We start from the raw sequence: 27141 nt of genomic DNA, 5'->3' as shown, positions 1-27141 counted from the left end.
CCTGTATGGCACACAGGCTCCTAAAACAGTCTCCTCTTTCCAATCTTGCTTCTTGTGACACAGTGAATTGTACTCTGCACTGAGCTGAGTTTTAAACAATTTCAGGCTGCTTTTCTTTCCCTTTCAATGCTCACTCTGCAGTCTCTATCAAAAGCACAAGTCATTCTTTTCTGGAACACTTGGTTACTTTTTTGAAGAGAGGCTATGCTGATGTCCTGATATTCATCTCACACCAGGGCCAGTGGATCACGGGGGTAAAAAATCTGCAGATAAAACCAAAGCTTCTGTTTTAGAGCTGAGGAGGCAATACTTCTAATCAAGAAAAAACACAGAAACAGTGGGGAAAAAATAGAGATGGCCAGTCTTCAGGCCTAATTAACCACTGGTGTAAACAGATGTCGCTGCAATCAAGCCAGAAGACTTTGGGCCACCCACCAGCCTTGAGCACAAACCCAACACGAGCCTGAAAATCTTAACAACGTGCAAGCCACACACACTTGAGCACAAAGGTCACCACCACATCCCCAGTGCTGAGGGACCACCTGCTCCTTGCTCACCAGGGGAGAACAGCTCTACTGCTCTGCCTACCCTGCACAGACTACAGCCCTCTCCTGAAGCAAAGCTACTCCTACAAAGCTCTCCGTAGAGCCATACATTTCTGGAGCACAGATGCTCCCCACACTTTTCCTAAAAGCTCTTGAAACCTGAAAGAGGCCTGGGTGCATAGGCAGGCTGGAATATGTTTAGCACTGCTCAATCCTGCTCAGATGGCAAAGGCTTGATAGACCAATGGGGCCACCAGCAGGGTGACCAGAGGCTTCTAGAAGTGGATGTTCCTGCTCAGATTTGTTGCATTACAGCATTGTACAACATTTACAAGGAGTTGGAGGCTAGGAGGGCACAACTGAAATGGTGTTGTGGCTACAGTGCTGATGGAGGATGTCACACAGCATTTCAATATGTTAAGCAGGACTTAAACCATGTCACTGGAGTTAAATGTGTTTGTGCTCAGATGCATTACCAGAAAAAAAAGCAAAACAAAAGCCAAACCAACATCAAGCTGTCTCATCCTTATTTATATGAAAACATGAGTTAATATATGGACATCCAAATGAATGCACTCACCCATAGCTGCTTTTGCTGTCTGGAATACAACCTGTAAAGCACATTAATGCTTCTATGCAGATTTGGGGGCTTGGGCCTATTATTTAAAACTAGTTTCTGCAGCTTCTTAGAGCCTCTAGATTCAAAGAATACTTACCAAGACAGAGGATTTTTCAAAGTAATTCAAATTTGCAAAGATAAATCCTTTTTCTGGCTGTCCCAGGTGCAAAATTCTTTACAGATGATGTTTATCTGTACTCCTTTCAGACAGAGGTTTCTGAGGGTCTAATTTTAAGTAAACAGTAAGTGACCTACACCACTTCTTTACAAAAAAAGCAAAAAGCTAAAACCAACAAACCCAATAAAACAGAAGTTGAATCTGTAGGGCCAAATTCAGAAGAGGAAGAAAAAAAAAAGTAGCTGGCAGAAAACCTAGCACAAGAACATCAAATGTAGCAGCATTAACTCCCACTGCCATTCTGTTCCTCTACAAATAATTGAAGTTCATACAGAACTGAACTCATTGAGTCAATGCAGTGAATGCACAAATCTTTCTGTTTTAACCCTTCACAAATTGTGTAACTCCTTAGATTATGTGCAAAAAGGAGATTAAAAAAAAAAAAAAAAGACTGAATGAGTACATCAGATGCTTTTAGTGACTATGCCTGTGGTAATGATTCATTTTGTCTTTCTACATTCCCTAGTGCTAGCACGGCTAAGAGTCAGCAGAAGCTCATACTGCATATGCAGGTAAACAGACTGTGGGTGATGTCTGCATTTCTTAACTCTACCTAAAACCACCCCATAACCGTCAGAAATGCATTTTATCTTTCTGAAGAAAAAGGGAACTGCACAAATTAATTCAGGTTTTCCTCTAACCTTTTTTATATGTTCTTTTACTTTCAAGGAAGCTGTTCATTTATAGTGACCATTAGCCAAAGGCTAAAAGAGGTTTACACCTAATTAGTATTCCCAAGCAAGGATAAAACATTAAATCACTGCAAACCCACCCAGCATTTAGGTCCTACCAACAGGACAAAGGAAAAAAACTGAAAATCCATCATTTATCATCAGAGTCCCCTTCCTTTCACACCTCTTAATGGTCTCTTTCTTCCTCCCACAGTGACTCTGGGGTGCTAATGTCCTTGAAGAGGAAAGGGGCAGCTCTCCTGTCTGGTCACACCCATAAGACATAGCATGTGCGGGAATTTACAGGGATGCAGAAGAAAATAGTAGGGGAAGAAAAGAAAGCAAGAAAGCAAGCAAGAAAGAAAAGAGATGTCCTGAGCAGGGATGGCATGGCAGTAGGGAAGAAGGTGCTGCATGTGGCATAAACTATGGTGGCTTTCTGTGACAGCCATATAAGCAGGTTGCTCAAACAATAATAATTGTCCCTTTTTATTTTTATTTTAGCCTTGGTGAGGGGGCAAAACAGAGACATAATTGGAGTACAGAAGGAAACAAGTCAAGGTAAAGGAGTGGACCCACGAAACGAGGAGGATGAGCTGCATTCCCACTGATGGTGCTGCTACTGAGTCCAGGGTCTTCTCTTGTTTGACCACTGGACAGCAGCAGGAGAAGAAAGCAACACGAGGTGTAGCACTGAGGTTTTCCCTGCTTCTTCTCCCAGCCACAAACTTCCCCAGCAGACGTGGCATGGGCAGAAGGCTCCCAAACCCCTCTATCTTTCACAGAGATCCACTTTCCTACAGAGGTTCAACTCTGCAAACCAGTTTCTGTCGGATTCATTTGTAGAAGGGAAGGTGCCAACTACTGAGCTGTAACTCCTGCCCGCCGAGTGAAGTCTCTGCCCACCCAGAGCAGCCAGCCCCAGGTACTGCAGAGAGGGGCACCACCAGAGCTTTTGCAAGAGCTGGGCAGAAAGAGGCACCCTCTGCCAGAGGTTCACAGCAAGGGGCCAGCCAAGACAAGGAGGGATGATTGTCCATCTGCTATCACTCATGCCCCAGTGCATTTTCTAGTCATCCACACCCAGGGGACATTCCTAGTGCATTTCCTGCTAAGCAAAAAAAGTCATAATAAACACCAGCTACTTTGCCTGCTTACCTATTACCTACAGTAGAGATAATCTTCATGTTAAATTTTTCTTTTTTCTTTTTCCATCTGAATCTGCTTTCTGCTAACTTTACTGTACTCTCGCTGGATGTTCAGACCTGCCACAAGAGCAAAAGAAGTTAGGCAGCTGTCAAAGTGATGATAATTTGACTCCACACACATACCCAAATACTATTGCCAAGCAGGTCAGCATACAGAAACTTTTTGCTGGCAGTGCTCTTCAAAGAAACCCTTCTCTGAGCAGCTGGGAAAGTGCAAGTGCCCACTCCTCACTCGACCTGTGGGGTTCATAGAAAGAACTGCCCCCAAGAACGTCAGTGCATTACTCCTGCCAGCAAAAAGGGAGGCCTGGCATTTGATGGGTTTGTCTCTTAAAACCAGAACAACCTAAACCAAATCACCTCTTAGACAAACACTGCCTTCCATGAGATGTTCAGGTGAAAGACCTCAGCTTCCCAAGATCTTTTTTCTACCTGCCACAGCCGATGTTGGCGCAATAATGAGAAGAAAATGCATTTGTTGTTTTGAACTTCACTTTCTTTCATTTAGCAAAGATTTCCCTTAAATAAATGGAAGTAGGGAGATCTTGGAATAAGCCTTAGCAAGTTTTAATCACACTTTTTCTTCTTGCAAGCGAGCCGTCATTCAGAAGCTAGGTGGTTCTAAATAAAGAACTCTAGTCAACAACAGGAAATAACTCCCACAGAAAAAAAAAGGGCAGAATACAAACTCGCAGCAACTCTCGTACATAGCTCACAACGGCCTTTTGTTCCATGCACATTAGGTCCAAAATCTTTACTTTTCAGAACATGTTCTTACTCCAAGTAATTAAAAATTATTTTTAACTTGTCGCACGTACGGATCCATTCCTTGCCTTCCTCCCAAAAAAGTCACATTAAGAGTCAGAAAATCACAAGCTAGCCTCATTTTCCCTCTTTAATTTAGCAAATAGGGACATTCTAGGAATGCCACATGATGACCAGGATTTAAGAAAGCTACTGATGGTGGGGGTTTTATATTTTTTTCCTTGGGGTTTTTTTTGTTTTGTTTTTTTTTTTTTTTTTGGCCACGGGAGGTGCACTGTTGTGTTCTCAGCTGCAGTTTACATCCTTCACAACGTTCAAAAACCACTGCATGTTCAGAAAATACAAAGCACCTGGTCTGTGGGAGGGGGATAGAGGAAAAACCACACATCTCTAGCCACTTATTAAAAACTCAGGCTACTGCCTAGATTCATCAGCTTTTAAATTATACAACACATCATACATAACAGGCCAATGACTGAGCACAGGCACCGAGCACAACATTCAAAAATGTACAACCAAAATCCCTTGAAGAATACACTGGTTGATTCCATCTGCCTTTGCAAAAATGTGGTTTTAGTGTGCCAAGGGGGGAATTTTAAGATGGCTGCTGCTTGTTGCTGCAATGGATAGGTCTCTGCCTGAGGTGGGAGAGCCTCTTTAGGAACGTTGCTATCACTTGTGGCAAGTATCTTCTGGAACACAAACACAGATACAGCAGGTTCCAGTGGCCAGCTGATTCCAGCATCTCCCCATTAAATCACCTGACGTGGCTCTGTCACACTGCAACTGAACTGCAAAACCAATTTCCATTCTAGAAATAGAATGTTTGAGTTATACAGCTGCAAGAACCAGGGTTACAGTTCCAGGCTCTGGAATATGCAAACTGGCCCAGTGTGCACGTGTGTGCACTGTGTGTTCATGTGCACATGCGACCATCAAAAGTTTGCACAAAGAGCAAATCACATTTGCTTCCTAATGCACAATGAACACATGAGCTGAATCTAGCCCCAAATGGGTGGTTGTATTTTAAAGTCCTCAACAGTAGGTTCAAACTTCAGCTTGCAATTATATCCTTTTATTGTTTAGAAAATAGATGTCACTGCTGACAAATCTAGACTCCTTCTGAACTTTCAGAAAGGAAAACAAATTGACAAGGTAAAGTATCCTGGGGAACAGTCCCACTGCTCCCCAGTTCTCACCCATGAGGTTAAATACTACAGAGATTTCAGTGGGACCAGCACACTTTAAAAGATGTAGTCTCTCTGTCTTTTTCTCTCTCTCACTGAATGATATTTCTGCCCACATGCACTGACACATACCGTGTCTAACAAGGCTGTGATTCATTTTCAGTTCTAGTCATGCTCACAAGTGATGCAGTGCACTAGCTGTGCCTTCAGGATCTGCGTAATTTAGCTTCATTTTCTCTGCCCCCACCCTGCATTAAGTGAAGTTCCAACAAAGCCAAGTCATCACCCACCAACTCCCCCTCCCACCTGCTTGGGGGATGTATACAGCAGGAATCTGAATAATAATAATAATAAAATTAAATTAGTTTTTTTAGAAAGAGAGAGGAGGGGATGAGAGCTTGAGAAATATGAATTGTTAGAAAGCTTTCTAACAGTGAATAATGTGAGTGAATAATGATAATGGGATGTATACTACCAGATCACTGAAGCACCTGTATCAGTCCTGAATCATCTCCCCATCCACGTTAAAAGCAGCACTGTGTCTTGCATCGTGAACGTCCCGCAAGTTCATGCTAAAGAGTGATTGACATTAAACCTGAATCCCTGATTTATGAAGGCAAACACCTCCTCAGCCCCTCCCACGGTAGCCTCGTGGTGACCATTCACTGGTCCCCTGGCCCTTGCAGCCACTTTGGGCAGGCAGGAATGTCAGTGGGAGCCGTCAGCACGTCCTGACTGCAAACCTCCCGCACCCAGTGGCCACCATCCATCACGCATTGCACACGGAGGTTTTGTGATACAAATTACAAGCTGCTTCTGAGCTAAACTCCATGTATTTGAGGCATGAGGCCAAGCTTGAACAAAGTGAAAGACAAGCTTTTTATTTGATAAATCTCATTATCTCGCTGGCATTCAAAATTCATCTCAGACACAGAAATGCATCACAAAGTAGTTCTCTAGTTACTTGGAAGAGCCAAGATGCTTTAACATGTAAGTCAAAAGGTGTTTACACACCCACCACAGTAACATTTCTAGCTCTCCTCCACCTTCAACCTGGAACTATGTTTTGATGGAACAGAAAATTTGATTTCTAAAGAAAAACAAGTAAATCACATTTCTTCAGCAAAGACCCCTAGACAAAAGCAAGTCACTGGAGATTCCTTCAAGCAGATCTTAGTGATCTGCATGATTTCCTTAATCCCTAACCAATTACACAGAATAAAAGGAACCAAAAGCTAGCAGGTACTTCAAAATTATAGGTGTAATACTGAGAGGGTCACTGTCACCTCAGAATTACAGTGAACTAGATGAACACATATCACCTTTCTTCCTTTACGTGAAACATCTATGTGGTGGGAGCTTTGCATAAGTCAGGTACAGCCTCTCAAGCTAAGCAGCCTCTCCTGTTGCAGACCCCCATTCATGACCAACACGAGCAAGTCAGAGTAGGGATTAAATTCCCTACTTGCTGTTGAAGTCCATCTCCTTCTCTTCCTCACTCCCCAGGTGCTGACTCAGCATCACCGTGCAGCTCACTAGCCCGCTTCCTGGCACGTCCCAGCTTCAGGTCCTGTAGAGAAAGAATCCAAGAGGACACCAGAATTTTGAGCTACCCAAAGCTTGTCTAAGCACAGTGGCTGGGGGAGGTCTCTCTGCCTTCCCATCCACATTTTGCCAAGGCAAGCCTGGGCTGATCAGGAGCTGAAGAAACACATTTCCTCATGGTCATTTATTCCCAATCCATTCTCCTCCTCAGAAGCTCCCAACTACAGCAAAGGAATGAAGGAGTGATCACAGCCAGGGAAGGGCAGATCTACATTTCTGATGTGTAACACACATGAGTGTGAAGGGACCAGATCATCCCATAGGCTGGTATCATGAAGGGCTTTGGGAACACTGAAACATTTGCAGAAGGATAATTCCTGGGGCTGGATGCTCGCTGGGAGTAACGGGTCAGGCAAGGAAAGCAGCGGACTGTCGCTTCAGCAGACGGGCTACAGCCTCATTTTGCAAATTGGAGAAATGAAGCACAGGGAAACTACGGGTTGGCTTATTGTGGAAATGAAAGTCAAGGCCGTGTGTTTTGATTTCCTGAGCTCTCCACACAAGTCCAGCCTTCCTCATCCACGAAGTCATGCTGTAAACATCCTCGGGGCAGGGCCTGCACCTCTCATTTGCTTTATGTCTGTGGCTTCCAATCATCCACAATTTGCAGATCCCTTCACGCTTTCCAATAGGGCTGTGCATTTAAACCTGCTGACAACAGGCTTGCTTTCCCTGGCTTTCCTGCACATCTTGCACGTAGCTCGTGGATCCTCCTGAGTCTGTGCTCTGTGGCCTTCTGCAGATTCCTATGTGTCCCTCTCTTCCTACCAATCCCTACACACCACAAGAGCCAGCAGTGGGCATTTTTGAAGTGGCCCTAACTCTGTCTATCTGCCCTAATTTGAGACAAAAGCACAGAGCTTCCCTGTCATTTCAGCATTTCCCATCTCAAGGTATGGGAGCTGTTGATCTCCCGCATGAAAATGCATTATGCTGTCAGCCCAGCCTAAGGGCTGTTATTTAATTTACTTGAGGAGGTAAGTGAAAGCCCCTTCATGCAAATGCTTACAATGTGATCTGGAAAACAGCAGGCGTAATTAGATAAAATGGCAGCAAAGCCCACCAGGGAAATAATGTTAATTCATGAGGATTTTCCTCTCCACCTCCCTCTCAGCAAGGTTTGAAGACAAGGAGGGGAGGAAAAGAAAAAGAAACAACCAGAATGTACCTCAATAATCTATCAAGTAGGAAACCAGGACAGCAACCAGTGGGGTCATCTAGAAGATGCCTCTGCATCTGCCTCTGCATGTCACCCCTAGCAGGACTGGCAGCTCATGCTCCTAAGTGATGCAGCACTGAAAGCAAAAATTGCTCTGTCACTGTCATAAGTCAATCTGAGTAGAGACATAACGAGCCATCACCCCTAAACTTCACATCATCTCCTGACCAAGGCCTAGCCAGGCCATGGAGATTTGTCACATCACTGCAGACCCCTGCCCCCACTAACAATAACAACACCAGAACTCTTTTGCAAGTCTTGAAAGAAGATCTGGCATTTCCAACCCACTCATGAATTCTTTCCCTCAAAAATATCCAGGAAAGGGTTCTGACCAAACTGTCACAGCATTGGTGGTAAAGGGGATCACAAGGACACCCTGATGCCAGCACATGTGACACTGATCCAATGGAGAGAAGCTCTCCCAGTGACCTGAGGAAACCACAGCTCTGTGTTTCTGCTGCTGCTGCCTTCTCCCTCCCACCTAGAAGCCAGCCAGGAAAGCCACCTCCTGATTGCTGACCTGCCACTATCAAAATGGATTCCAATTAGCCAACTCACTCACAGCTATTAGGAGAGAGAGACATTTTTTGTTGTTGAGTAATTACTCCTCATGAAATGGCTTACATCCCTAGTTGATTAGGTCACAACACACTGTGAACAAATTGATGTAACAGAGATATCTTTAACCTGATAAATTAAGGCATACTTTCTCAATATAGAAAGCTTAATTGAAGCCATGCATGGGGTATTTACCAAAGGCATCTAGAAACAGAATTGTAACATGCACAAACAAACAACTGTTGAGATCCAAAGACAGCAGCCCATACACATCCAACTCGCATATTTATTGGAGGGGGAAAAAAACCCCTAGTTTGTCTGTTTACAGTGAGGATAGTAAATGACTCAAAGTGAACAGAGCAGTTTGACATCAACAGTTAAATATGTAAAGGCAAAATTCAGGTGGCACACGTGAAAGAAAAGAGATTTTGTTTGTTTGCTTCTCTACATATTTTCCCCCATCTATCAGAGGAGAAAACCTTTTTTGTTTTTTTTTTCCTAGTCAGGGATTTACTTGCTGAAGCAATTAAGAGATACACAAAATATATAGAAAGCCTGAATAACCACACAGTTAATGCACTACAGCTAGGGTTCCCAAAATACAGCCCATGAAGTCCCCCTAGAAGAATCTTGAAGTCAGGCCTGGGTTGTAGTGCAAATAAGTTTGATTCCATTTACTCTCCCTTCACCAAGTCCTAATATTTAGTGTACCTCCACAAATAAAACTTCATCTGCCTGGAGAACAGCAGCTCCTCCACCATTTCTATCAAGTCATCCATTGTAGTACACTGGTTTATTTAAAACCAAACTCAATTGCCCAAGCCCATAAATACTGACTGTTTCCTGATTTTGGGACTTGCCCATCTATTAAAAAGGAAGCCGTTCACTTTACAGACCATGGCCCTAATCTTTCAAACCGTTTGGCCTGCGCCTAGCAGGAGCACGCGAGTACTTCGGTCCAATGTAAGCATTTGCTGAAGTGAGGCCAATGTTTCCTGTTGTAGTTAAAAGCACATTATACAGTGAGGATGGAAAAATATGTCTGCAACACAAAATCAACCCTTCTCTACCCATTTCAGGATGAGGGGCTCGGGAAAGCACTCTCAATGTAAATGTATGTGACAAGGGCCCGGGTAGAGTGAGTGCCATGAACAGCTTTCTACTGTGTTGGCTTTCTAAGTCGGGAAACCAACTGGGTGTCATTTAATCTCCCAGATTAAAATCACTTAGCGAATATTGTATTGTTTCAGGGCTGGTGCTGTCAGCGCAGCACTGGGGGCCTCGCTGGCGCTCCGCTGCTCGCTAACTCACCGCTAATGAAACCTCGCGCAGGAGCAGCTGCCGGAATCTGTGTCAAACTGCATCTGGCACCCATCTATCTTCCAGCCATCTAAATTCACCTCTGAAATCATACAAAAGCAGCCGCAGAGCTCCCTGCAGCCACTCCAACACACCAGGCTTTGTCTCATCAAGCCTGTTAAGCAACTTAAGGCAATTTATTTTTTTTTAATTTGCCTTGTGTTTTACAGCGGCAGCTTTCACAAAAGCAGAGAAGAAGTTAAGAAAAAAAAATTGGGGGGGGGGGGAGGGAAAAAAGTGCCCCCCTCCCCTTTTTTTTTTTTTTTTTTAAAGGGAAAAAAAAAGCCCGTCAAGCTCTCAGTAGACTATCATTAAGCCAGTTTTGGCTGAAACTGTATGTTTAGGGGTTTTCCAATGGAGACACTCTGGTGCCTGCAACACTCAGACAGGGAGGGGAGGCTTCTATACAATTGTTGAATTGTTGTCATGGCTATTAAATATGCTGTAGCACAAATACCCAACAGGGCTGAAGGTTTGTCATGTATTGGCTCTGGAGAGGTATCAAAAATACTGGTATTAACTAGCAGATAACTGAGTTATACAAACACTGAATAAAAGATTCAGTCAAAAGTTTTAAAAGGTTTATTAACTTCACTCCAAAGCCTTTCCCCCCACCTCCCAGTTGGGGCCTAAAGCACTCTGTAAATTAAAAATATTTTACATTTACTGTAGCATTAATATGACTGAGTCTCCTCTAATGTTTGGGGTAAAACTGTCTCTTCTCTGCATTTTCTGCAGAGGAGAGGAGTTTTGCTCCACAGTCTCGTTAGGCTCATGAGTGGCAGTTTGAGAGAGTGGCACAGTAAAGCCATGACTTGCTGACTAAAACAGGTCAATGAAAAACAGGCTAGTGACTGAAATTGAAACTTCTCATTTCTCTCAAGAAAAGGGTGTATTGTCAAGATAGTCAAGCATTGTCTGTTAAGCAACTTTCAGAGCAGCGGTGCTCGGCAGGGCAGCACAGCAAGCGCCGAGAGGAGAGAGAGGAGGGGACAGAGCCCCTGGCACAGCCCCAGCGCCCGGCCAGGCCCTGCTGGGACAGACACCGTCCTCTCCACGCCAGAGCCCAGCCAGCTGCCGGGAAGGAGAATTAAAGAACACGGCGTGCAGAGGGCAGGGGATGTGCTGGGCTCCCCTCCCAGGCTGAAGTTGTCCATCCAGCCAAACAGGTCACGATCCAGGTCTGGGTGACGTCCAGCCCTATGGCATGGAGGACTCCAGGTGAGTGTGCCCGGCCTTCCGTAAGGGCAGCAGTGGGCGAGCTCGGGAGGTGTTTCCTACACTGAACACTGCAAACTGCGGAAGGAGCAGGAGAAACAGAATCTGTCAACCCATCTAATTAAGGAGCATTTTCCTCACGCAGATTCATACACATCTCTCCAGGCTATAGGGCCCTCATTTCTTGCCTCAGCCCAATACAGACTGACTGTATTTTGCATTTCTATGACAATTTGTTCCCAGCATTTCTCAGGAAGAAGCACAACGTACATGTCGTACAAAAATGGTCACATGCTTGTAGATACCCCTGCCTCTGCTGCTAATTCCATTGTGCCCATCCGCTGTGCAGCTAACCTTCTGCAACAACAGAAATAATCTGAAAAAAAAAAGGAAACGTGCTTCTTTCCTGTGAGCTTCCCAAAGTAACCACTGTGACAAGAAATCGCATTTTTGAGCAAAGGCTACCAGTCCAGCTGCTGGCATTGCTGCTCTTCTACCCACTAACTAAAAAAGAGATTTGGATATGCCCTGCATAGGGTCACTTTATAGGGATGTCCAAAATGAAATCACCATTGCTAAGAGGCTGAGCGAGTACCCTGGGCAGTCCCCTCCAGCCCCCAGTTGAGCTCAGCATCAGGACTGACAACAGCCCCAGGACTGTGGCCACCAGGAAAAGCCACAGAGATCAACAATTCATTTTTTACAGGCCAACGGGCTGACCTCTGGCCAGCAGTGGAGCAAGTCAGTTTAAAGGCGACAAAGCTCTGTATACCCCTATAAATCACCCAAACCAACCAGCAGAAAATCCGTGTGCCGATCACGTTAGCTTATACCTCCTCTTTATTTTCTCCCTGTGTAAACAGCATCCTCTCCCCCATCACCTCCCAAGGCTCATCTGGAGGAATCACAAGGGGTGTTCTCACATCCTGCTCCCTGAAGAAGCCGGTCCTGCTCGCCGAGTGCTCGCCAACGTCACGCCAAGCGATGACGCAAGCCATGACTGTTGGCCAGGTGGTGGGGTGTGACCTATTTCTGGGCTACAGGGGTTTGGTTTGGGAGGGATGTGCAATGCCTAGTGATGGAGGTGGGAAGAAGAGAAAATTGTCATAAGAAAGTCAGGAATTGATCATATTTTATGTATTGGCTCTGTGTTTTTAGAGGGAAGTAAGAGGCCAAAACAAAAGCAGTGCCACAGCCTCAGGATCTTAACATCAATCTGGAGTGGAAGTAAGAAGGAGAAAGGCTCCCCACTGTAGGAAGCAGAAACTTTTGTTGCTTACAGAACTAACGTGTCCCCAAAATCTGGTTTCCTTAACAGTAGATGTCATCAAAAGGAGAAATACTTTAAAGACACAAAGGCATTTCACTCCTCCTTTGCCTTCCAACAAGCACATTAATTCAAAAACAATCTGTCCAGCACCACTACCAGGTGTCTCAGGTTTTATGCATGAATAAGCTGTCCTGTAACTGGCACAAATATTCATTTTCCAAGTGGAGTATTTCTTCAATCATTCAACTCTGACATGATACATGCAACCAAATGAGCTCCGTAGCAACAGGGTAAATTTTCACAGCTAATTCTGCCTCTTGCAGGATTTTCTTTGGCATTAGGCTGAAGCATCATAGCTTTGCTTGTCACTTGATGATTTTGCCATATTTTAGAGCAGCTATGCTGACCCAAAAGGACACCAGCACCATCCTAAACAAACCAACAGTATTTCAAAATTTACAGCATTTCCCCCAAGTTGCAGTCCAGAGGGCATCCCACCGAGGTTGTGGAGAAAAGGGAAGCAAATGCACTTGATTTGCACAATGCACAGCACTCCTTTAATTAAAGGAGACTCTCAGTTGGTCTGTACCTACTTTCCTGAAATCTTTGGGGCTTTCCAACCCTCCCAACCCTTTCATCCACACAGAATTCTCTGCAGATACCTCTGCTAGCATTTTGTCTGGTATACACAAGCCCAATAGAGATGTGATGGGTTTGTATTATGTGGCATGTGCACACTTCCTATCTAGAAAACAAACAAAACCTCTCCAAAATACCCCATTCCCTCTATTGATTACGAAAAACTCCCCAGTTCCAATTTCCAGGAACTCTTAGAAGACCAGGCAAGCCTTGGTGCCTACATCCCTTGAATGTAATTTGAGGGGAATTATTGTTTCAATAATAAAGGGAAGCTTTTTTTTGTTCATGGGAGAAACCAGAAAACCAAGCAGAGCTTCTTCATATCAGGTGCTGTGTTCATGTAATGAGTTTTTCTGTGGTGTAATAGTTTTCAAAACAGGGCAGCCAAGAATTGCTTTTTCCAGTTATCTATAAATCAGGGTTGGAGAGAAAAGAAACAGTTCCAGAGTGTGGTATGCATCAGTCTGAGCAATCACTCCAGCATCATGCAGGTAAACACAGCATCAATTAGCAACACAGAAAAAAAGGGCCATCTACAAACCAGAGCACAGGAAAAAAAAGCTTACAATTTTGCCAGCTGATCACTTATCTGTTTGAAGACAGGGGAAAGGGAGCCACCTCAAAGTGTAGGGGTCACCAGAAGAAGGCACAGACATCAGAGCATGGAGCAGTATGGACAGAGCAAGGGGGGAAGCCTCCTGAATGGAGAGGAAAATAAGAGCTAGAAACTGGGCAGGGGACTTGCAGGCAAATATGAGATAAAACAGTTGTATATCTACACACAGCTGCAAACGGGCATAGAAAGAGCTCCAAAGCAAGGAGGTGGGGAGGGAAAGGCAATGGCAAGAGGGGGATCTAGACCTGATTATGGCTGAAAACAGTTCAGGCACCTTTTTTTTTTTTTCTTTCTTTCTCCGCATTCATCAAGATAAAAATAATAAGGACTGAAGTGTAAGTCCAAGAGGCCAGGATGGAAAATGTATCATACTAGAAGCAAAAGATGACCCAGTTTGGACAAGAGGTTTAAGCAGGAGAAAATCAAGAGGAGAGAAGGAAGCCTGGAAACTTATGTAGAGAAGATAGCAGCAGGATTTAGCAACCATAAGGAATAGGAAGGGGGGATGGGTAGGAGAAGGGAGTTAAAAACAACAGAGTTGCAGCTATGTTTCATGGCACTAATTCAGCAAAGAAACAGTCTCAAATGGATGTAAACAATGGACTATTCATTAGGGGTTTCATTCCCTGCAACCCAGCAAACTATTGTCTGCAAGTTTTAAATACTACACACACACACAAACTAAATTACAGAAAATGTGAAACATCAGATAATCTCAACAACGTGTCTTAAAATCACTGCCCTCAAGCATGCACTATGCTTGGCAAACTCTTCTTCCAACCATCTGCTAGCACGTGGAGGAAAATAAATAATTAACACACATCTGGGGTCAGACTGAGCTACAGCAACCAGCCTGAAACTCATGCCTGAGTAAAGGACAGCAGTGACTAACAGCACACATGGATTGAGCTCTGGGGAGCCTTTCCAAGATATCCCACCCTAAGCATCCTGTCCACCTTGCTATGGGAGCCTCCCACACTGACAGAAGATGATGTGTGCTTCTATCCCACACCATCTATCTGACACAGCAGCTGAACAAGCAATTCAAAATTTGGGGCTTCTGCATTTTCACTTGCAGAAGGTTTGAAATTTCTCCTGCTGCCACTGTTACAGTAAGGGACGGCTTGGATAGGTAGAAAATATGTTTGACATGTGGTTTTGCTCATCTGAGCATCATCTGTTAGAGCTCTCCACTAATACCCTTTCCTGAGCACCAGGGTACACAGCAGGGCATGCAGGTGTGATCCAAATATCCTTGTCTTATTCTCAAAGGTGATTTGGCTCTTTGGACTGCCCCAGAGCAAGCCTGCAGTCCACAGCCCCTCAGAGGGAAGGGGGTTGTGCTTCCCAGGAAAGGGCTAACAACTATGGGAGGCACTTGTAAGGGCAAGATGGAAAAAGAGGAAGATAACTTGGGCTTTCTTTTTTCTCATCTATTGAAGACATCCACAGTGTGTCCTTCCTGTATTCATAGGCAAAATCTTTAAGGACCCATCCGGTCTGCAGACCTGCAGAGCACAGGCTGTACATCCTCACTCAGCATCTCTCATGCCTGGCAGGACATGACCTGTCTTTCAGGAATCTGGAGGACTGCAGGGAGAAGCTCCTGACAAGAGGCTGTCTCACAGCTTTTCTTCCTCTCACCCAGGTCCAAAGGTACATTAGCACAGTGACTCTGCTCGGTGTTACATCACACTGCTCCCACCAGGAATTACACAAATTTAAGAAGACCTTGGACTCCCTTCAGGTTTTCACCCAACTTCTTCAAACTCCACTGCTTGCACTGAAGGTCTGTGGAGATGAGGGACAGAGTCACAGAATCTGTTGAGCTGGAAGGGACCCACAAGGATTGTCGAGTCCAACTCCTGGCCCTGCACAGAACCATCCACAAGAGTCACACCATCAGAAGGGATGAGTCTTTTCTTATCCTTGGTTTTGTGCATATGGGTGACAAAAAGCACCTAATTTTGTTTTGTCTGCTCTCCAGAAGTGCTGTGTGCTTCATTGAGCAGCAGCGGAAGCATGCAAACAACACACAGCCCACACAGGGAAAAACTGCCCAGGAGAGAAAGAACTCAACAGTTTTAATTCTATTTGTGTCCTTCATCTTCCATGGACACTGTTCATGCCACACAGAACACAAGCGGAACACACACAACAAATCACTGTCCACCAAACTAGGAAAAGTAAAGACAGAAAAGCTGAAAATACAGATTCATTTATGGTTCCCCTCTGATCTCAGCATGCCTCACGTTTAGGGTTCATGGAGTATCTCAGTACAGCAAACACACACTGACAACTGCTACAGTTTAGGAACACCTTCACAACTGCCACATAGGCAGCAAGAAGCAAAATCCTTGTGTACAACACTGAAATTCCCCTTTCCAGCTCTCTGAAAAGCCCCCAGAGGCAACCTTTGGGTTATAGGAGATGAGTCCCAGAGCTTCTGCAGCTCTGTATGTGTTTTAATTTCACCCTAAACTTTCAGTGGGAAGGGAGACAATTTCTACATCTTTTCACTGCAAGGGTAGCCAACAAAATGTGAACTGAAGGTTGGGCAGAAAAACTGAGGAAGCACAGAGAGCGGGTGCTGTAAGTCACATGTGCTCTCCAGCATATGGATAACAGCCACACTTAAACAAGGAAATCAAATGCCAGTCCACTACTACCCTGCCCAAAATTAATCTCTCTACTGATTCCCAAGAATATGCAGCTTCAAAAGCTGAGTGCCTGCTCGCAGGAACAGGCAGACAGTAGAAAACACATACTGGGAAATAACTGGAGCTTGTTCTGCTCCTCTTTTACCCAAAGTCCTTTTCATTAAGTGCTTTTCACTTAGCTGTGTACAAGCAAAGGAAGCAGGAGAGGAAGAGGGCAGAGGGAGGAGGGAAGGGGGAAATACAGCATTTCCTATCAGCTCTACCAAAGGAAAGGCATGGTGGGGAAACAGAAGAGCTGGCTGCAGATCATTCCCAGCCAGACAAGTGCAAATGAGCAACAAAAAGGACTAACACATGGAGATCAGCAAAAGGAAAACCAGCACACAGGGGAAAGACCAAGAGACTACATAGGAAAGGAAAAGAGGATGTGAGAAGGCTCTTCTGGTGGGACCAACCTCTGAGGAAACAGCCAAACACACATCACCACTCTAAGAATCAAACAGAAGCAGCTGAAGGTTTGAAGAAAGCATCCTAACACAGAGAAGAGGTTCTCTCTGAGGGAAAAAAAACCCCATGGTCTTGAAAACAAGAAAATAAATGATAGATAGGAGGTGATAATGAATGAGAAGGTAAAAAAAGAAAAATAAAAGAATACAGGGGTTTGGCTTTCTTTTACACACTGCAATCTTCACTCAAGTTCACGTCTAACTTGGAGAGTATTAAATATCAATTTCAGCAAAAAAGATCCAAGTTTGAATTAGTCAGACCATAAAGGATATTTACTCACCACCTCTAATCAGCTTCCTATCAGAACCAAGGACATGCCAAATATCTGAAGTAGACTAGGTTTAAGAACTAAAACAGTACCAGAAATAGTAACAATTCCTGGCTGAGTCACATTTTAAGCTACACACATTACCCATTCAAAGGATTTAATTTGAACATTGTTATTGTTGAAACTTGCTGGTTTGCCTTATTTTGGTAGCTCAGATGAGTAGGAAGAACATTTCCTGTACTATGGACGAGATGCTTTTTGATCATTACAGGGTTTTTCCTTCCTCCTGTTTCCAGCCTTCAAACACCTCTCTTGAAGGGAACTTACCTTGCAGACAGTGTCCTTCCCAAGGACAGATCTAGAGAAAAGATTACTTTCCTTAGAGTTTTAACAGAGACATGGGGGCTGATGAAAATGTTTGCTTGGGTGTATGCACTGTGTGAGCCAATGAAGCTGCAACCAAATGTCTTCACTCCTTCTCCTGTAACTTGATACCTGGCTTTAGCAATCCCTCCAGCTCTTGAATTAGGAATGGAAAATATGAGAGCTCTGTTTCACAGCAAAGGTTTAGAGACAGGGGAAGAAAAAAAAAAAAAGGACATATTAGGGCTACTTGCAAATGGTATTTGGTTTACACTGGACTTCAACACCTGTCAACACCACGTGCAGGCTTTGTGTACCCAGAGGTACCTATGGGCACCCACGCTGCAAAGCACTGCCCAGCCATGTCAGAGCTGGTGGTTTGAAGACTGACCCCAAATCAAGCCTAAAGCCTGATTTCTAAAGCAGTTCCCTTTGCTTTGTACCTCTGTGCTCCAACAGCTCTGGGTGCAAATGGCATTTGAAAGCAAACAGCTACTGCTGAGGGAGCAAGATATTAAAAACTCCAGTAGCTGTTTTTGTGCATAACTGCAGTTTGTCGTGAGAGTAAAACAGGATGCTGGGCTGAAAGCTTTATGAAAATGGTGTCCGTAATCATCACACTCATTTCCAAGTCCTTTGAAAAATATTTTTAAAGCATCTGTCTAGTTATATTCCTTGTTACTTGCTCTCAGGCACAAATTGGCAAATGTCAAATCCCGAAACAGAGCAGAGGAAGCCTTCCCCAAACACGAGCTCTCTCGGCACTCTGTGGCATCCCTGGCTTCCCAGACTGCTCTCGTGCACCGGGGAAGGGTACAGTGCTCGCAGGAAAACCCTTTCCCCGAGCATTGTGGCTCAGCCATTTCAGTGACACAATTACAGCACTTGCCAAGGAGCTTGCATCATGTAACACGCTGCGAGGCTTTTCACGGCAACGCGGCTCGCAAGCTTCCCTTCGGGGGCCCATCCCCGAACGCCCTGCTGCAAAATGCTGCAGCTCCCAGCCCCCTCCAGCTTCTCCCACCTGCACAGGAACAGCAGCAGGGATCCTGCACCTCTTCTTGCTCCTGCAGCCCTGCGGAGCTCCGTTTAACGCTGCCTTCCAGTGTTTACGGGGAAGGATGACTGTCACCCTTCGGAGTATCACCAGTCATCTTCGCCAGAAGGTTTTGGTGTAAATCAGGTGGGGAAGTGACAGAGAACCAGCAAAAAAACACTTTTGCTGTGTTCTCAGGACTATGGATTTGTGGTACTGCTTGCTTGTTTGACAGAGGTCAAATTTTACTATCGTGGGATTAAATACTGTCCGTGGAACCGTATGATGCTAATGGCAGGTAGTGCTGAAGATCCAGGTGGAAACAAAGCTTAACTTTGCCTTCTTCTGATTTACTGGTGACAATATTTCTAAAACAACAGGTTATAGCCATGCCATGACATGTATCAATAAAGCTGGAGCTTTGCTGGGATCGTGAGGAACGAGTGGCGTGCGCTGAGAACTAAAAGAGTACAAAAACCCAGCAAATTAAGCGGTTTGTTCCTGAGCTGAGGTTTGTAGAGATCTGATGAGCTGCAGGATATTGGCTCTCCATCTTGCTTCCAGCTGCTTCTACAGATGTCCAGGCTCCTCACTGCCAAGAAGAGCTAGGAGGCTAGTGAAAGCAGCTGGAAGAGAAGGAGGTGGAGGAGGAGTCAGGCTAGCTCCCTCTGGGGAGGGCCCAAAGAGAGGAGGAGGGAAGCAGGCACTGCCCACACATGCTCTACAACTCTGACTGAAGGTGCTGACCACTGGGAAAAGGCATAATGTACATGGAGAAGGGAATGAGGAACTTAGAAGTATTTTGTCTTTCTTTTTTTTCCGCCTTTTTTATTTATTTATTTTTTTTTAAGAAAGCTAGGGAAGAAAATTAGGTCATTGAGTAGCATCTCTGCAAGAATGTGGGAGCAAGGAGGGCAGAGATTCAAGAAAGAACCAACAAGGAGAGGGAAGGAGTTAGAGAATCAGAGAGAAATAAAAGTGATCAAATATTAGTGGTGTATGCAAGACCAAGAGAATCACTGAGCAGATGGGAGGAGGGAAGAAGAAATGATTAATAGGGAGTGTGAGGCCCTTCCCCCTCCCTCAAGCAGGACTAATCACATGGAAGACAGCTAAAATCTTGCTTCCTAATATTGCTTTGCTGCAGTAGCTGCTACATGATGGAGAAGAGCAAGCCCATCCCCGAGACAAAAATCTCCCTAAAAGATGAAAACAAACCCCTCAGGACAACAACAAGCATGATGCTTTGGCTGCTGGTGCTAAAGGGACATCAGTCAGGACGGATCTCTCATATCCTGAGAGCTGATACCTGGTGCTCCTCCTGCAGGAGCACCAAGTCCCGCAGTGAGTCTAAAGCCGCATTCCTGCTTCCACCCTGGTCACCTCTCCTGCCTCCAGCCTCAGCGAGGAAAATGACTGGCCTTTCCATGCAAGCCAAATGCATATGTTCATCTTCCCTACAGCAAGAAAATCTCACTGCCTGGTGTCAGAGCACACCTCTGAGCAAGCACTTAGGGGGCCTCACCTGGATACGAAGGCGCCGCCTCCTCAGCACAAGAGCACAGGGTGGGTGAGCTGTGCCATGCCGGCATCGATCGCACGGGAGGCGCAGCTCAGCTCTGCAGCTGCCCGGCTCTCCTCCACTCACTGGGCCAGAGCCAGCTCTCCTGCAATGGGCAGCACAGGCTCCCTTCCCACCAAGCTCCTCAGGCTTGGCCCTCACAAAGCAGCAGAGAGGAAGGGCCATTGCCACAGAAACAGTTCCAGATAAAGACGTTTGCTAAAAAGAGGCTCCCGTGGATTTCTGGTGACAGCCTGTCACCGGGACTGCTCTGCACAAAGCTTCCACGAGACTCAAGTACACAGTGCTCTTCCTAAAATATATGCCAAACAGCTTATTTCTTCCCACATTTTACAGGTGCTAACATGTTCATCCATCCCCTCATGTTTTTCTTCCATGGACTGAGCAACCCCAATACTTACACTTTCTCTGTATATCTGTATAGGTCATATCTGCTAAACCATCCATTCATGCTATTTTCCTTTTTTTTTTTTTTTTTTTTTTGACCCACTTTTGAGTTGTTTTGCTGTTTTTAAAGGCTGTGAGCAGAAAACTGGTTCAAGACTCCAGCTGAGACCTCACCAAGCTGAGCTGAGTGGAAGGATCACTGTACCCTTTTGGTTATAAACCTCAGCTTGCCTTTTTCACAACTGTATGAGGCCGGTGACTCACAGTCAGCCTGGAATCCACCATCAACTCCATCCCCCCTCTGCAGAGCTGCTGCTCAGCCAGCCATCTCCCATTCTGGGTCTGGGCAGCCCATTATTCCCACCTAAGTTACAACTTTGTGCTTGTCCTTTTCTGAATAACCTCTTATTTTTTACCAAGTGATTTCTCCATTTGGTCAAGATTTTAAATCCTAACCCTGTTCTCAAGAAAACTCAGAGCTCCTCCCACGTCAGTATAACTTGCACGTGTAATCAGTACCCACAGCAGAAAAATCCCCACTGTGTCACCTCTGGGGAGGACACACAGGAATTGACCACTGCAGACTCAACCTAGTCCTGGAGCATTTGTGACATTGCACCCCACAATGTCCAGTCCCTGGAATTTTCCCAGGAGTAACCTGAAAGTCACAAAAATGCAAGGAAGACACACTTGTCAGGGATATAATGCAAATATGCTCTGCCCATGATGGACCACTGTGCTCTGCCACAGGACATAATAAAAATCATTCAGATCAAGTGCCATGCTGCTATCTAACCCAGTGTAAAGGAGAGGACTGCAGCTGATTAAAAAAGAATGGTGCAAGAGCCTCAGCAAGGCAAAAGTGAAAAGGAGCATTTGCCTGATCATGATGGTGGAGCATCCAGCAGAACTAACTGATGTCTCCTGCAAGAAACAAGCAGGTTCCCCTAAAAACTTTCACCAGCAACCATCATTCTTTCCACAGTATTCATCAAAGTGATTTCAATCCACACAAGACATCATTTCCACCAGATGTTTCTCTCCAGGGCTTTGACACTGCACTATGATGGCAAATATCTTTAGACTGATACAAAGTGAGCAAAAACTCAACTGTGGCTGAAGGCGAGGAAGCAGAGATAGGCAAAGGGGTGGCTGAGTTTGCCTTAGACAACTGACCTGGAAAAAAGGACCTGAAGACATTTCACACCCAAGTCTGGTCACCATATATAGCTCATGGGCACTATGGCAGAAGGGCACTTTGATCCCAAGCAGTGTTTTAGGGCAGCAAATTGCAGCTGTCCTGCAGGACACCACTTATTAATCCTACAGCAAAACATACTGGCCTATAAATTCCATCAATTGCCCACTGTTTAAAGAAATTAAGTTTTCTTTAGAAGAGGAGCATGCTGTTATAAACACACCTGACTCAAGTCCATATGATCCCTCCCCCATTTATGCAGGTGGAAAGACTTTTGACTTTACACTGGGAAAAGCAATGTTCAAAATTTGACATGTCCTTTTACTCCTGGCACTGACACAAAAGACAAAAAAAGTACAAAACCTAGTCTGTGTTTGCTGTTTGAGATTTGAATCGGTAGCAAATGGGACAAACACAAATGCCAGGAAGGTGAGGAAATCCTGGATCCTAGGGATCTCCAGCAGAAAAATATTTAGTCATAATGCCAGTGGGGGCTCCAACACTTTTTTATTAATAAAAAGCTTTTTTTAGTAGGGTATATGGCAGGAAGATTGCCAAGAGGTTATTCATAATCACTGCACTGCAAACCTTTGCTTTGGTCAGTTTTAGCCCCAGAATGACCAATTCTAACCTCTGAGGCCAGATGGTGTAAGCACTGGTAAACTAAACAGTAGCCATGCTGTTCTGAAAGATGATGACAGTGATAGCCTAGAAATGCACCCCAAAGATACCACTGAAAGAAATGTGAATGTATTTTATTTATTCCTTTATGGCAGATAATTTCAAAACTGCTGCAGGAGACTGCAATAGAGACAAATTTAAAGTTTTTGTTTGTTTACTTATTTCTATTTAGGTAGAGCAAACTCACCAAATGAAGACAACACAATATGGGGGGGGGGGGAGAGAAGGGAGGGGAAAAAAAAAAAAAAGTAGTTCAATAGCCTCGCTCATTTTTTGAGGATTTCTTTCCTAAGCTTGACAAAGCTGTGTAGCTTTTCATGCTCCACACACCGTACGACTCTCCCGGCCAGAAAGATTTACTGCATTCGGAAGTCCAGGGTGGAGTGCTCCAGCAGAACCGGACCAGCGCTACAGCCGGATCTGAAGTGATGTCAGGAAATGGGTGGGGGCAGGGAAGGGGAGCACAGCGAATGACACAGCCCGCAACCAGGAAACTCACTTGGCAAGATGCGTGGAAAACCGGAGGTGTACGGGAGTAAAGCCCCATAAAGCAGCGCTCCGGCTGCTCCCGCCGCTAATGTGCCGCCGCTCTGGGAGCTCAGAGAAAGGAGGGCAGCCGCCAGTGCCGGGAGCGCTGCCCGCAGGTGATGGGCGCGGGGCAGCGAGGGGACGGCAACGGGAGGGAAGCGCCCACTCCAGGCAACGCGACACCTATGGCTGCTAGCCAGGAAAGGAAAGGAGGATGCAGGAGGAAGGGAAGGAAAAGCAGCATCCTGTAAGGCAGCTACAGCAGGTAACTATGGCTGAGGTAGTTCGCCCAGAGATGGAGAGGGCCGGGAGACTTCCCGGCAGGATCAGGCAGCGCCAGCCCCAGCCAGAGGCAGCTGCGGCGCTACACCACTTTCAGGGGAAAATGTAGCAAGGCAGAGGTTTAAATAGTGAAGTAGTGAAAGCTTGAACACCTGCAGACAGGCCAGCAAATGCCCTAAACCCCAGCAGAGAAGGAATCACCCAAGCGGGTCTGGCTCACGCAGTTTGGGGCTCTCAGGTGACCAGCGCTGCTCCCTCAGACCGGGATCAGGGAGCCCCGGGAAGGAGAGCCATGGATGCGGCACAGCGCTCCCAGCATGTGCTGCAGCAGCTTGCAGAGGAGTGGGATTTTCTTGTTTCTACACGAGGAGTTACCTAGAGACGAGCAGCCTCAAGTACAGGAGCTCCCAGGATGGGAATAGAACCACCGCAGCTCCAGGATGGCAACGCTGTCGCTGCTGTCCTCCTCTTGAACCCGGAGATTCACGGGGGTCCAGCTCTGCACACACATCCATGTCTGGACACACAGCCCCGTGCCAGGCATCTTACACACTAAACAGATATGTCAGAGGGATGGGAAAAGGAAATACAATCCTCAGGAATTAAACAGCAAACGCAAGAGAGCAAAGGGAGCATTTAAAGGCTGGGCACTCAACTCAAGTCTTCTGATTTGTCTTCCCATCCCACACACTCCCTGCTCTCCTCTCCTGTATTCCAGTCCACTGGAAGACTCCTGTTTTAGGGGGATTTATAAAAACTTATTCTGCAAAGAACCTATGCTATTGAGTAGGTTAAGTACTAACCAAAAGGTTTTCCCCTCTGAAGAAACTACTAACCCAAAAGCAACACAAGGCAGCTTCAAAAGCCAAAGAAAGGTGTTAGCATAGCATGATAATGACAAATTTGGAGCAGCAGTGATAAGACGGACATTTATAAAACATAGACAAGAATTAAAGCAAACACATCCAAACCCAAGCTAATTCAAAGGAATGGCAGTCTCGGAAGTTATCAATATTCTCACAACAGTTTGAGGTAATAAAGCATTAGGTACCAAACAATCAAAACCAAGTCTTATATTTAAGAGTACCTGGGCCTGGAAAGATACCTCTGTGGGCATCAGATGGCTTTTGGTGAGCAAACAGGAGTGAGAGATGCATAAACAGCTCTGCACCACACATAGAGATTCAAAGACACAAGTTAGTATATCTAAGAACTCAACAAGGTTAGAAGCAAGAGTATCACAAATGGAAATTTTACCTATAGCAAGTCTGACTTTTCACCAAGGCCCATATGTAAAAGGAGCAAAAAAAGCCTCAAAGACTAAACATGCCTTGGAGCATCCTACTCAGTATGCAAAAATGTTCTATTTCACATGCACAGTATCCCCAAAAACTGGATGTTTTTTCATTACTTTGTTTCACTACCAAGTAGCTATTCACTGAAAACACAGGGCTGAACCTCCTTACATTATTTTACTAAGCAAAATAGATTTAAAAAATAAAATAAGAAATAAAGAAGCTTCCTTCCTCCATTATACCCACACAGAGAACCATAAGATTACTTTCCATAGCTGGTTTTTATCATACACTTACACAGACAGATATGCACATCTAAGAAGTGAAGGCCCAATTAACATTTAAGTGCAGGTGCAACTTTTTGACAGAAATCTCCCTTTCCAAACCAGACATCCAGCATGCTCACAGGACAACCCAGTCCTGCACATGCACAACAGATATACTGATGGTTTGGCAACCTAATGTCAGGCAGGCAGTTGATTTAAAACCACATATCTGACTCTCCAAGAGATAGAAAATACTTGGATATGCTTAGTAAAAACACAACTAATGCTGAGATTGTATTCTTTTTGAGACTGTTTCATGAGGCTATGAGTCACACATGCTACAGCAACTCACAATGAAGTTTGGAGAGAATCAAGCTTTATTTACAATTGCAAGATGGTGGGGTATGGTCCCCTTGACTTAGAGGAATCTGTTTTTCCTGCTGATCAAAGAAGTCAAAATTGGAGGCACAAAATCAATTGTGGCTGTCTGAGTGGTTTTTTGAAAGCTACTGTGGGCACTATAACCTAACACTCCCTGTGTACACTGTCTCTGCCATGCAAAACCAGTACAGTCACTACCTGAAACTAGAATCACCAGTTTGATTTAAATTTGTATGTCTAGCTATTGGAAATTCTCTCCCTCTTTTAGGTGTCTGTGCTCCTGCTTAATTACCCCAAGTCTCTGCCTCTGGGCAGTGGCAACTCCTGTAGTCACATCCCCATATCTTCTGTTATGGGAAGGAAAACATCTTCTACCCCCTTTACACACCATGCCTAAACTCTTTTTAAAAAAGGGTCAGCAGGTGACACTGACTCCATCACAGTCAGTAGCAGCTGACTTCCCAGGGCCCAGGTTTCATGCCAACTGTTCAGCTGACATCCCAAAAACATTATCCTCTCCATGGAGTAATTAGCATGTTTTAGTAGCTGGTGGCTTCAAAAGCTGCATGAACTTCAGCAGCATTAGAAGTACCAGACTTTCTTTTTGCCTTGCTTTGCAGTTTGATTTGTCTTTAAATCTGAAAGCAAATCTCAGTTTTTCATGGTTTAGAATTGAAATCATGCACAGATACTAAATTTTGTGACATTAATGCCTAACTGCTATGTCAGGCTCATTTCAAATCATTGCTGAAATCTGTCCGTTAAAAAAAATTTATTAAAAAGAAAACCTGAAATCAAACAGATATTTGACCAGTTTCTGGAACAGAAAGAGGAAAACAGAAGAGAAAGTGGTTTTGCTATATACAACCAACCAAGCCCAAAGCTTTGAGAAGAGCATGTGCTTCTAGAAGGAACACGTCACTAAAAATATTTCAGTGCTCATGTATATCTAAACAGAAAGAATCACTTTACACCTGGAGTTTTACCCCAAAATCAGCCCTCCTAAACTCATCAGCACTGTCTGATCATAAGTAAGTAAAAAATTTGACCTGTTAGGCAAAATCAAATCAGCTGAAAGAAACCTGAAATGTGAATTCACTGTCAGAGAGTGGTAGCTCTAAAAGCCCGACAAACTGCCCACCAAAGCTCAGGGTGAAATAACAAAAATCCAAAGACATTCTCTTCTCCTTGGGACCTCCACACACACAGCTTTCCTTCACTGAATTCAACAGCTATTTTTGCCACTGCAAGCTTTTTGGTGTATCACCCACCAGAAGTATAAAAATCATCAGCAACCATGTCAAGAAAAAAATTCAAGGCATGAGCTCCTTGGATCCCCCCAGAATGAGGTCACTTCAATTTAAGGCTGCATGACACAGTCAGAAACCTGTAAGGGTATTCTGCTCATATTTATGTCCACACAGATGAAGAAGAATGCTTTGTTAATGGTTTAGCAAAGGAGTTTTGGCTTTTCTTTTTCATCACACAGTTTTCAAAAAACTATTAAACATGCTGTATTTGTAACAGATGAAGAAAGAAATGCATGAATATTTTCCCTTCAGTATTCATTAAGAACACACAGAGCAGTGTAGGGCTCCCTGCTCATTGATACCATCAGTGTCAGACCTTACACTTCCATGCCTACAGCCATACCCCCTTTAGCTGTGATCTAGGCAGTTCCTGCAAGGCAAGCAGGGTCAGGCTGGGTTAATACGCAGAGGAGAGGCCCCCGGGGAAAGATCCAAGTGCTGCAGATACTAGAGCTAGTAGTGATGTAGCAGCACTGCTCTGCTCTCTCACAGACTGCCTGCCTCCCCCCAGGGAAGCTGCTGTGCAGATCTGCAGCAGGGTACCTCAGAGCCTCACAGCTCTGAGCAGATCCTGGAGGAGACATGCGACGCCCTTACGCAACACACCACGCTTTCAAAGCTGATACCACATCATCCACAGAGGAGAGGATAAAGCAGAGCACCCTGTACCTCACCCTGCACACCCCACGCCTTGGCTCACTGGCTGCCCTATGACCAAACCTGGAATAAGGACAGTCGAA

The 27141-nt window shown here is 44.9% G+C and overlaps 1 protein-coding gene across 4 annotated transcripts in view; it reads right to left on the bottom strand.

The window, feature by feature from the left end:
• The window catches only part of SERTAD2 (SERTA domain containing 2), a 79538-nt gene that overhangs the window by 27419 nt on the left and 24978 nt on the right, over positions 1-27141 (bottom strand). The window contains exon 2 of one of the 4 annotated variants that reach the window (XM_085576125.1): positions 3172-3278. The exons of the other annotated variants lie outside the window; for them this stretch is intronic. The gene's annotated coding sequence lies outside the window, so the exon portion shown is untranslated. The remainder of the gene's footprint in view (positions 1-3171; positions 3279-27141) is intronic. 4 annotated transcript variants of the gene reach the window in all.

This window comes from Lonchura striata, chromosome 3 (genome assembly GCF_050655825.1).
Source record: "Lonchura striata isolate lonStrDom1 chromosome 3, ASM5065582v1, whole genome shotgun sequence".
Taxonomy (NCBI): Eukaryota; Metazoa; Chordata; class Aves; order Passeriformes; family Estrildidae; genus Lonchura; species Lonchura striata.
Note: the sequence above shows the minus strand (reverse complement) of the source record. Positions and strands in the feature narration are given on the sequence as shown.